The sequence below is a fragment of the Pagrus major genome, chromosome 24 (genome assembly GCF_040436345.1).
Source record: "Pagrus major chromosome 24, Pma_NU_1.0".
In the NCBI taxonomy this organism is placed as follows: Eukaryota; Metazoa; Chordata; class Actinopteri; order Spariformes; family Sparidae; genus Pagrus; species Pagrus major.
The window spans coordinates 5,977,670-5,990,664 of record NC_133238.1 but is presented as its reverse complement, the minus strand read 5'-3'; the positions used below and the strand labels follow the sequence as shown (position 1 = coordinate 5,990,664).

General features: G+C 40.3%; 1 long non-coding RNA gene across 1 annotated transcript; it reads right to left on the bottom strand.

The window, feature by feature from the left end:
* Positions 1-10,774: 10,774 nt before the first annotated feature.
* LOC141020366 (uncharacterized) lies at positions 10,775-11,569 on the bottom strand. Its single transcript, XR_012180833.1, has 2 exons — positions 11,470-11,569; positions 10,775-11,215 (listed from the first exon to the last, which is right to left on the bottom strand). It is a non-coding gene; the product is annotated as an uncharacterized lncRNA (long non-coding RNA).
* Positions 11,570-12,995: the final 1,426 nt, after the last annotated feature.

The following is a 12,995-nucleotide window of genomic DNA, read 5'->3' as shown; positions in this document are numbered from 1 at the left end:
TTATTATTATTATTATTATTAAAGATGCTGCTTTAAAAAGGAAAAAGGGTGATGAAGAATGAATTTCTTGTGAAAATAAAACTGGAGCTGGAATAAACAGTCTCAGGTGACATAATAGTCATACTAACCCAGCAGTCAGGTTATTAAGTAAAAGTTAATTTGCTGGAGCACTGATGCGAGTTTGGCTCAAGTTTCCAGTGAGACCCTCAGCCTCCATCTCCGCGTGAATGGATGACGTCCGATAAATTCGGCTGCGCTCGCCGCTCTGCAGCGGAGGTTTCAGGCAAAGTGCTTCTTAAATACTTTATAAACCTCAGCTCATATCATTGCAATGAAAAATAGATGCTCTTACCTCAAAACCTTGATAGCCTCTCTCTGGGGAACTCCTCATATTCCATTTCAACATGGATAAATCCGAATTTAAAAAAGAAAAAACGGAAACCTGAGAGAAGAGCTCAAAGTTGGTGTCACAAACAGAGAAAATCCGAAAATCCGAACAAAGGAGAAATTGAGCGCAGATTTGTATGAAAAGTCCCTAAAGGAAAAAAGTTTGTGCCTAACTCCGAAATGCCCCGTGCGCTCTCCAGCCCGCAGTGAGTGAAGGAGCCTCTCCAGCTGCGAGCAGCGCGCACGGCGGAGACGCAACAGGAGGAGCCACAAGTTTTTCCTAAACGACAGAAGAGGTGGAGGAGAGTTTCAGAGTATGGTACTGTGGTGGAGCAGCACACACTGTGACGCTGCTCAGTGTAAGAGTGCTCGGTTAGTGTTGCTGGGATATATTCAATGAGTCATATTGGAACTATGAGAAATCAAACTAACCTCAGAGGCTTCAAGAGCAGCTGGATGGGAGAAGATGAGGGAAAACACAAAAACTGACGCTTTGGGATAGATGCTGTCCCATCCTACAATCCCTGAGCGTCATTATTTGACGAGTTGGGAATGAGACTCAAAAATCATCTTTTCTTACAAATAGGACCTTTAAACTAAAATTGTGGTATGTTACAAATTACCCTTTTAATAAAAAACTGAGCAAAGTCAAACATCGTGTGTGTGAACTTGTTCTGTAATCTACACTACATAGAATAGAATAGAATTGAATAGAATATCTGTATTGCCATTGTATAGGTATATATTACATTCATCTGTCATGAAGGAAAAGATTAAGTCAAAGATTATAATAGCATAATAACAACTGGACTATGTGTTGCATTTAGTTCTGACATTAACTGTCATGTCAGGCTGAAAGGTGTTAAACTGCTGCTCTTGCCTCCTCTCCATCTCTGACTGTAAAGAGAGGAGGGGGGCGGCTGATAAAGGTGAACTTCAAAGCCCTGTCATTAACACTGACTCACATACACAGCATGCAGTCTAGACACAAACCCACTGAAAAAAAGCATGGCACATGTACAGACAGGGTACAACAATGGGCCACACATAAAAAAAAACAGCACAGCCTGAGGGAAAGTTGAAAAATCTGTTACTGCGCCATTTTGTGAAACTTGATCCTGAATATCTGTCTGATATCAGCTCCAAACTGACTCCAAATCTGATTTAATATCCTGCCATGATATCATTTGCTGGAAATTTGGGCTCATTTATGTTGATGTTGAATTTCCGCTCATCCTTCTTGAAACACTACCTGTGGTGTTAGCTTTGGCCCCTGAGCTTCCCTCCTCTACTCTGGATGTCTCCATCACCTACGTGCTGCAGTCCAGAGGCCCCGCGGCGGCTGAGGCCCGGCTTTGTGACGGTGTTTAAGTTGGAGGAAACTTTAGGTCAAAGATGACTGAGGGAGGGTTAGCGGAGGGCCTCCTGTCCTCACTGCTGGACCGAGAGCTTCCATCCATCACAATGTCACTGTGGGCATATATAGCACACCTGCATCAAAGGCACATGGAAGGAAGGTCACTGAAGCTATGTGGCCTGAGGCACCACCTGAGGGGTGCCTCTGTGAATCATCAGATCATTTTATCTCAAGAATGAATATTTCATCGAACCTCTAGATCTTCAGCTTACACTTGACATTCAAAATACAGGTGATTTCTTTTCGGGTGTTAAAGGTGAAGAGGTGCAGTACCAGCAGGGGGCAATAATGACGGGAGCAAAAGACGAACAGAGTAGAAAAGAGCTGGTTCAAGAATAGAACTTATATCCAAGTGGCCAAGGTTTGAGTCTTGTGTCAAGCCAATAGTGGAGAGTGATTGTTTTGATCTAAACCTTTTGGTGCTTTTATTTTGAAAATCTAACCGAACATTGCATGTTTGTTATTGCTACATAGAGAGGCAAAGTTCTGCCTCTTCCAGTGTGGCCGAATAGAGTGGTGCTGTCTATAGTCCTAAAACCCAGAAATCAGCATTTTTTTAAAGTCATGTGACTGTGATGTAGCCTAACATTAGCTTTGTACTGCTAGAGGTTTAATTTATGCTTCAAAAATCACAAAAGTAGTGTTCATCTGTGAAGATTATCTTGATGAACAAAACGTGTAAGTATCATAAACTTGTGTTTGTCACAGAGATTATTTCCGTCATAATCCAAAATCCAGTTCAAAAATCCCATAGGCTTTTTGTCGAGGGAACCAGGGCGATGCTAACTTCAGTCCTATAAATATTATGAATCGGACAAATTGTTATCATTTCACTTTTCCCATATTGATCAGCAACTTAAAAGACAATAGCCAGTGAAAATCTGGAGTGACAGCGGCCATGTTTCAAGGTAAAACAACAAATTTGATAACCCATTAGCTTCAACATTGGCATTCAACCACTTCCTAGCTAACATTACCGCTTTATTTACTACTACACGATATGATAGGAAAGGCATAAATTAATTCTAAAATATCAACTCACAATTTGAAAACATTTATTTAAACCTAGGTTAACACAAGTATTGTCTAGGCCGATGATCAGCTCTGGCGACCCAGGAGCTGATCGCCGGCCTAGACAATACTCGTGTTTCCAACAGCTGCGCTGCGCCACGGCACGTTTCAGCAGCGTCCCAGAAGCAGCTCTCCACTCTGCTCCACAGAGAATACGCGTTGAGTCTATTTTTGACAGAAGCAAACTGCAGCCGCATCTGCAGATCGAGCCAGACAGGAAGTCAGACAGCAAAACAGCATATAGTGCAAGCCCGGTGACACACTCCGGGTGGGATATGAAGCCGCATGGAGGACGGAACAAAACAGAAGGGGCACACGGAAGGTAACAGAGACATTCCCAGTGGAATCTAAGGGCGATGCTCTGTAGATGGGTACCACTGATGCTCTGGGTGGTTTACCTAAATCCCTGAGTTTAGATAGCAATCTTCAGAAACATCAGAAAACATTCCAGATTGGAAATATCAATATATCCAGATTGATGTGAGCACCACTACAATGGACATCTATGCCTTCCAAAGTGGTTGTAACAACCAGCTGTACAAACTTGTTAAACATTTCGAGCTAAACTTTCAAATCAGAGCCAGGGAAGACACTTGCAAGCACTAGCGCTAGTTCAGCTTGCCCACATCGGAGTCTTTTCATTGAATACTGCTGCGTGGGCTGTAATGTTTTTTACTTCATAGAGGAAAGGCCTGACAGGCACTCTGAAATATCATTATCTGTCCTTTCAACTCATCTGGGGATATTAAAAAAAAAAAGGAAAAGCTGCACTAATTGATTCTTTTATATGAACAATGAATTAAATTATAAATGAACGTGATGTGAAAGAGGTTGCTAGTAGTGACGAAGCCAAAGAGAATTATCACCAGCTGTGCAGAGCTTCTTAGCCTCGGCCCTGTTGAGCCATTGGTAAGATTTTACGGCCCACAGATTTACTGTTTTTCATTCACTCTCTCTTCATCAACCCTCCAGCAGCAGCAGGTAGCTGTAGTGAAAAGCTCTAATAAACCCACTGTACACTATCTGCTCATCACCAAACAGCAGACGGACCCAGTTAGCTGCTGAACTTTATAGAGTGTTTAGCTGATCAAGAGCCAGATGCTTTTCTCAGAAGGTTGTGTAGACCAAACCAGAGCTAAAAGGTAAAAGGAGGGTGAATATTGGAATGAAATTCAACAGATGGACAAAAACTCTATTCCAAATGATGATTATGTTGCTCTATGTGTGTAAATAGGCAGCTCAATATGGCCAGTCAGATCACATCTTACTGCATTCCAATTTACACCTGTATTAACACTGAATTTTCCTGGATATTGGGTTCACTAGCTAAATGTTAGAACAGCCAAAACTATTTTTTTTTTGACTTGGGTTTTATTTTTGCACATCAGGCCATGAGCTCTGCTGACAATGATAACATTGTATTCAGCAGAGTAATTGCTGAGATCTGAGAATGCAAAAGCTAAAATGAGGTTCAACAGGGCAAAAAGCACAAGAAGTCAGATGGTCAACCAAACCACTAACTAAACTACTTTATTTGGAGGCCAAACTGGAAATGTACACGACCCAACTGTCACTTATCCATCACCATGAGTGCACACAACTACAGTGAGGAGAATCGGTCTAAGTTCACGCAAGGAATGGGCCTTCAAGCTTTTATTAATGTTAACAACAGACACTTTGGGTTGTAATTTTACCAATTGCTTTGTTTCCTAACCATTTAATTTTGGTTATCTTGTAGAATATGTCTGCCCGCTCTTTTGGGAACAATCTTTAATGAGGTCACTGCGGTCTCACATTTCAGTTATTACTTTGTGGTTTAGAAATGATCACCCCATGTTTGAGTTTGTGCATGCACAGGAAAAGCTGAGCCTCTATTGCACTGGTAGTTACTGAATATGACGTCAAGGCTCCGCGTAACACCAACAGAAGCAAAGCGTCTGTTCTTCAGCAGCCACATATTAATATGATTCAGAATTGATTTACCCACTTTCTGCACAAGTCTGTGTACAAGCATGAATACACATTCACAGCTGTACTGACAAAAAAAAACAAAACATCAAATCAGCGACATGGACTTGATAGGTAAGTAAGTGATATGATATGATAGGTAAAACAGGAATAAGATCACAGACGACCTCCAGGATTATTACAAATTGCTAGAGGTCCCCAGGAAACACGATGGTCCCATGGAAATAGGGCTTATGATGTTATCATTAGTGATAGAGCCAATGGCCAGAGCTACAAAAATCAAACCAAGGTTTTAGGGGTAATTAGATAGAAAGAAGGTTATTACATCACTTTGTTGAAAAGCTGCCTCAGTCCATTTCTTGCCACTCGAGGCATATCATGAGTGTAAATTCATTGATTGGTGGACTGAGTCTACTTCAGCAGTTTACAGTCGAGTTTCAGCGGATCGATCCTCACAGCTGGCTAAGTGGTGGGAGAGAAAACAAAGAGGTGTCAAAGCACATTGCAGAAAGTGTGACATCCTAAATGGATTCTGAGCATAACTGTGCTGCTCAATGCAAAAATGGCCAATTTCCAAAGCAGGATCCAATGAACTAACAGTGAAAGCGTTCACAGCCTTCGCTTCCAATACAAACAACATTATTCTCCATTTTCCAGCAGTTCTGTTCCTGGAACTCCTCGTCACTCCTCAGAGTTATTACCTGAGAAGAAGAAGCAGGCCGTTAATCAGAAAATGAATGCCAACCAAGCAGCTTGACGGATTGCTCTCAGGATTGATGAGGCTGTCTGCTTCCAGGATATTTGATTGACTTTTACCATGAGTGGCTTCCAATGAGCAGTGGAAGGTAATGTGAAATTAACAGCAGACAGCAGACTCTCTACTGGAAGTTATAGCACCAAATGAAATGTAGGCCCGATGTTACCTTGAGTAAATGTGTCTCTAGTTGTGGAACACTGTGGGGAATATTTGGGATAATCTAAGTACAAAACTTAATAAAATATACAGCAAAGGTTTAGTCGTTTTTACACAGTTTAATGTAGGATTCAAATATATTATATCTTAAAAGGGGCAATATGTAAGAATTGGCCATCTGTATGAATTCATACTCAAATAGGGACAGCATATCTCCAGAGTAACTGCTAACTGCCGCTAACTGTATTCTGCTTATACATCCATGACTGCTGCCACTGTTGGCTCAGTTAGCCGTGCAGCTAGCTGGATTACTGGAGAAGTGTCTGTGTTTACGACGCTAGCACAGGAGCTTTGGCCTGCTAGGAGGGAGAGCTTATTGGGCCCAGGGCTAGCTGGTTAGCATGCTAATTTCAATTGATATCACTGTAACACAATACTTACATGTCTTTGACATAATGTCAAATCTTTTATTTCATATTCTGATGATAATTTTAGTTATATTTTGAATGTTTTAAGCTAAAATTCTTACACATTGCCCCTTTAATAACCTGCACCATCATAATGACCAAGGAAATATCAAGCTAATTTAAAGCTGCAGCACTCAGTAGTTGCATTAGCTGTAAGCCAGTTAATACCTTATGTAATTTTTCTCCAAACTTTGTGAAAAATGTAAATTAAGCTGTGTGAACCAATCACGACCTAGATTAACCCAGTCAGAAATGAAAAGACAAAACAGGCAGCAGAGCCCCAGGTATTGACAGCAGTATCTTTATCTGTTGAAAAAGCTTCAATGAACTGAGAGTTGAATGACAAGTGTGATACAGCAGTCCCTGATAGAAAGCAGCAAATAGATATGTAATTTCATAACAACGTGGTGATGATTATCATACAAACTGCCTCTGGCTGACATGCTGTCAATCACACAGCAGACCCTGCAGAGCTGATTGATGGATTGAGTGTGAATCTAACACTTCTACATTCCCACAGTGGAAGGAGTGTTATGACATCTGTACTAAGACTGAATGTCAGTGTAAATTACAGCTGTGCAGCGATCAAATAGACTTCTGTCTGTAAATAAAAAGATAGATGATTTCTGGAGTTTCAATGTATTTCCTCAGTGCAGTGAATGAAGGAGAAAATACATAGACAAGAGCCGCAACAGTGCTCGGTTAGACTCAATAGCCTTAGTTTGGGAGTCATTACATTATTTGATTGGAGCTTTTTAATCAAATCACGATTAGTTTTGCTGAGTTCTGTGTTTCATCTTTACAATGAGGGATTCCTTCCGTGAGGTTTGGTCCATGATGAGAGGGTCAGGGACCACAGGAATGTGCTTCAATTGCTAAAAGTATATACAGCCTGAGACCCAATCTGTAAAAACACATAAAAACACTGCAGTTGGAAAATTCTGTCAACAGTGATTTTTTCAGGAGAGGAAGAGTGGTTACTTTAATCTGGGGAAATGAACCAGAACAGAGGGTTTCTTACATCTTCTGATCATGTGGGTCCTTTAATTTTAATGACTGGACCAAATTCTGGAGTAATTACTCTGTTTTCAGTTTAACTTTGTTAAAGCCAAGCTGTTTTGAATAAATTATCCCATTACTCTCACATTAGAATAAACGATAATTCAGCCACCCAAAAGTGGCCGAATTTCCAACATGTCCTCCAAGTTGGCTGCTTCTGTTTTAAAACTTGACTGTGAAATGAGGAATTTAGTGCTACTGCTGGACTATTTAATATGAGCATGGACTATAATTTTAACAGAACGTCTCTTAGTCATCTTGAGTCCAAGAATGTTAAACAGCCCAGTTATTATATGTGAACGCACTGGCTCACACAGTCATATGTTAATACAATATACTGTGATGAGAGATTACTGGTATCATTCTGACAATTCTGTTGTATTTTCAATAACAAACCTCATTTAAAGGGGCTCTGTGGAACTTCTGTGTTGTGCTGGACACTGGTCCTTTATATTTATGTGGGCTAATGTTAGCTTATGTTGCTCTCCATTAGTGGAATATACCGTACATTTGCAGAAAAAATAAAAATCTTATTCTCAAAAATCCTATTAAAGTTAAGAACTAGTGATGGAATGTAACTAACTAAAATTTACTCAAGTACTGAACTTCAGTACAATGTTGAGGTACTTTACCTGAGTATTTCTATTTTCTACTACTTTACGCTTCCACTTCTCAACGTTTCTTTGATATCTTTAGTTAGTAGTTGCTTTGCAGATTCAGATTATTCACTGTTGATAGGCTGTTACTTGTGATGTGTAACCAATCAGACAGTGTTGTGGGCGGGACATTGCGTTAAACTACATACTGTAGTGGTGCCTACAAATGGAGAATGCTGCATCAGAGCCAAAGTAGTGTATTTTTAAATCAATTTATTTTATTGGCAATTGGACACCTAAAACACAGATATTGATAATCAATGCTAATAATAATAATAATGCTGAATTTCAGCCTCCGATAATTGGCCAGGTCGATAATCACTCCACCCCTACAGCAGCCTGTTGATAACTAAGCTATCTGGCCATAAGCTCAACTGCTAAATCCTACTGATTCTGTTCAGTTTAAAGATTCACCCCCACCACAAAAGTTTAACTCTTGTGGGTATCTTTTCTCTGTCTTTTTAGTCAAACTTTACTCAGTGTTCTTGAAGTTTATCAAAACATTTGTTTAAGAGAGGGTGCCCTTTACAAGAAGAAGAAGAAGAAGAAGGAGGTAAAGTAAATGGTAAAATAAAAGGTAAATGTGAATTCCATTATTTTTAAATCTGGGCTCTAAATTGAGTTGTGTTACTTACCAATAGTTCTGGAATAGGTCCAGTAGATCGCCTCAGATGGCAGTCCCTGCACAGCTTCTATGGCTGTAACATCATCCTAAACATCCAATAAAACTGTTCATATATGCCACTTAACTGACAGGCTGAGGCTGTTATTGCCTTCATTGGTTACCTTGCTCAACCTTTCATTGGCGGAGTAGGGTGCGTTTTGTGAAAAACGCAGTGGTATACACAATAACACGTCAAAGTTATGTCCACTAAAAGTGCTTGTGTTTCTACAGAGCCCCAAGAGCCCACATAGCATTTTTTGCAGGCAGAAGCTCTGTCTGTGCACTCAGCAGTACAGAGATGAAGCCTTTGTGCAACTTGTCTCTAAGACAACAATATCTTGACAACCTCCGCTGCATGATCGACACTGATCCTTTGAGGTTAACTATCTGTTTGTTTTTTACTTGACATCGGAGCACGGAGGATGTGGGTGCATGACATGATCCATAGGAGACAAAAATATGGTGAATATTATCGCCTAGGCCGAGAAAAAAGAAGAGAGCCACGGTGATGTCACCAGCGCTTTTGTGAAAAGTTGAGAGATTTTTAACTCGAAGTGCTTGGAGCAGCTGCAAGAAAAGGCAGAATGCTTTGAAAAAGGGCCCTAAGGGTCATGGTGAGAATCTTCTTTTCGAAAACCTTTGTTACCTCACAATATGTTTTGCGTCCTCTCAAAATATTTTGCCTTACTATTTTTTTCCCTCTGAGCTGCGTTATTATGGATCCTACCTAAGATCCCTGGCTTCTTTGGCTGTGTTCTTTATGCTTGACTCAAACTGTTGACTCAAACAGAAACTCTGGTCTGTTTTCTGTGTTTTTTGAGCTGTGGGGAGTTCAGTGTGACCATGGGGCCGTCACTCATTATCCAGAGCCGCTCTTCAGCCGAGTTTCTCTAGGCTTGTTTGGTAGAGTGGACAGGCGAACTGTCTGCTGCCACTGATTTAAATATAATAAATAAATGAAAATGTTATGTTCTTTGAGGACAGCATGGTGACTAGCACTGACCTCTCACAGAAATATCATTGGGTCAAATCCATCTGGCTTTTCTGTGTGGAGTGTCCTCCCCATGTCTATTACCACTCTTCCTTCCACCGCCAAAAGCAAAAATAACGTTTAAAAATACCCAAAATCCTCCTCAAGTAAATGTATGTTTTGTGAAAGATGAATTAATGGACCACACTGAATAAAACTTTATGGTGTGTACTCAATGACACCTTCCCTCGCTCTGATGAAGGCTCCTCTTTTGAAGATAAATGTGCACAGCCCGCATATATGTACATGCATTAATATGTCTACGTCCACAGGATTTAAATGGAGGCACTGCCGTTTATTTACGTGTTGCCTTGGAAAATCATAGAATCAGAGCTCCATTGATGACAGCACTTAAAATTACCATAACCTGGATGACTCAGAACCTTCATCAACATTGATGATAGCTTTTCTTGTATCCATTAATGAGGCAAACCCAGAGTGAACATACTCCGATTTGAGTGAATAAAGTTAGAAAGTATAGTTTTCCATCTCAGGGTTCATTAACTCGGTTCAAGGTTGGGCTCCATTGGTTAAACCAGCTTTCTGGAAAACACCTCAGAGAGCTGGTACATACGGTGGTACTGTGGCATACTGTTGGCTTCACTTAAGACCACAGTGATGTTGCGTGAGACTCGTGAATTGCTGGTGATGGTTACAGACTATACTGTAAATCATTCTTTATTTTAAAATTGTTTTCTGTTATCTGTAATCTAATTACAGATGTTTTTTTCTGGAACTGTAATGAAAGACAGTTGCCTTTTTGTTTCCTAATTATGTAATCTTGTTAGATGTATTCCATTACTCCCCAAGCCTCAAAGTAAGTTATAAAAACACATGCTGTATTCTATGTGTTGTCTGATTACCCACCTGATCGATTATCTGATCTGATATTCAGCATTTTTATCATTACAGGACTCAGTGGGGTTTTTTTGTTTCGTGTTTTTGTTTTTAATCCAATCGGGGATAAAAATGCATTTATTTTAAGAAGCACTGCTTTGGCTGTGATGCAGCCTGTAATCTGCAAAGTAACTACTGACTTACGTTATCAAATTGATGTAGGGAATAAAGAACACAAGATTATCCTCCAAGCTATTGTTCAGTTCAGTTCAGTTCATTTAAAACCTTTATTCAGGAGTCAGATAATCAATTGAGGCCTTTATTTTCAGCGATCATGAGCATGAACAGAGACATCAAGCTGGTGGTGGATGGTTATTTAGTAAAGACTGAACACATGCAAGTGACACAAGAGAATTCAGTTTGAGTTCATGTTGCAAGAGATTCCACGCGACTGCAGCACTAACACTAAAAGCAGCTCCAAGATCAGTCCTGGCACGAGGCACCTGAAGAAGCCAGAACAGCTCTAAGATGAGAACAATGTCTTTTTAATAAGGCAAACTTTTATTTTAAAATCCTCGAACAATAATGGATAGGAAGGGGAGACAATCTGAGGATAAGCCAACAGGAGAGGCAGCGTAGGTCTCAGGGAAACAGGTCAAAAGTGAGCTTACGACCAGTGGAATCAGCAACATGACAGACAGGACACAGGCACATCTGGCTGTCCTCAGCAGCTGAAGTCTTCTGATCTGAAAGGAAACACAGTTAGCATCAAGTCAGGGTCCACTTACTACACCAGATCAATCAGAAGCCATCTACAAACAATAAAGTAATGCAGGGCACATAATGATGGTGACAGCTGAAAAGCTGAATAAGTCTGTCCTCCAGCTCCTCGACTAAGAGCCTCCACTGACACACTCAGAACACAAGAAACACAGGCTAGCATTAAAACAGTCCTTAGCTAGACTAAGCTGACAGAACTCAAATATTAGATTTAGCTTACCTGGATTCTCTGAAGGTTTTTCATCTTCCGTCACTTCAATCCAGCTTCTATTATCAACTCCTACACAGATGAAGGCTGCAGGTGATCACACAACAGGTGTGTGAACAGCTGTGAACAAACTCCTAATCAAGGGCAGGTACTCCAACTGAAGAGACACCAAAGTCATCACCATTGATATGTGATGACCTAAATCTTGACTCTCTTCCATGACGGCCCACATTTGCCATCATGCCTTACTGCTGGACTAAATGGTTAAAGCCGCTCTAAGTGTTATTTTCTTATCAAATAACTATTAAATAGCTCTGTGCTCCAACAGAAATCACTGTTATATAGTGTCAACAACCCATGTCTCTCCCCCTCACTCATGCAGTAAAAGAGAAAAGAAATTGTCTGGTATCCCTTGCCCGCCTCATCAAATCAGGATGGAGAACTCCTTAAAGAGGCGGTCCTATCTGTTCATTGAACACGCAGAAAGCAGGATCTTCCTGTGCAAATGTGGTGACGTAGAGAGGAGGGAGGGGACAGCTAACTGTTCTGAATATGGTGGTTTATGTTGGCAATTGTAATTTATGGGCTGATACATTTATTGACCACAGCTGTATTATTCTAAGCTGTTTTCTGGTACTTGACCCCTGTATGACATGTTATGGATGGGTGAATACCACAGAGAGCTGCCTATCTTTTAACTTTCAGAACTTTTAATAATGCCAAATACTTATTCAGTCAGGTCAAATCAAATCAAACTGGTTTAAGCCTGTTCACTTGAGAAGCAAAACCCAAACCCATTTGAAAAACAGGTCAACGTGCAAGGTTGAGGAGCTTTAAATACCAAAGTTTAAAAAAAAAAAAAAAAACCTTGAGGAGCTCTTTCTTCCAAAGACGGTTCTTAGAATGATTTTTCAAAAAAATAGTTCTCCAGAAGCAAAAAGCAAATTATTCTGGGCAGTGCCGTTGAATATGAGAGTTGCATCGCACCATTTGCTCTTTGAGCAGCTCTTGTCGCCACGCAGTTACGTGGTACACGTAGCTTTCAATAGTTCCAAATGGCGCTGTTGACCGAAAACATGGTGACAGTTTTGAAATACTATTTATTTCCACAACAGCAGGAAGAAAAGCAGATCTGGGGCCTGTTTAACAAACTCTGAGCTTAAATCTAATAACTGAAGATGAACTTTTCATGCCAACTGAACACCAACAACTGCCATTAATTTAAGGTTTAATGTAGTCTGACTATCATCTGATGATGATAAAGGCCGATAATGAAATGTTGTTGACGTTAATGTTTCAGTTATGATCTAATGAGCGATTATCTTACGACAAACTTTAAAAGAAAGCTGTTTATGTAAAATACCATTATTGCATAGATTGATGACAGGTCAGTTAATGCGTTAAAATGTCAACAAAATGAAGTCATTTCATCATCTTACCAGCCAGCGTGCTTGGGAAATACTGCAAATGAATGGGGTTCAGAGCTGGAACTCTTCGGTGTTTGGAACTATCGGCTGCCCCATGACACGCGTCACTTC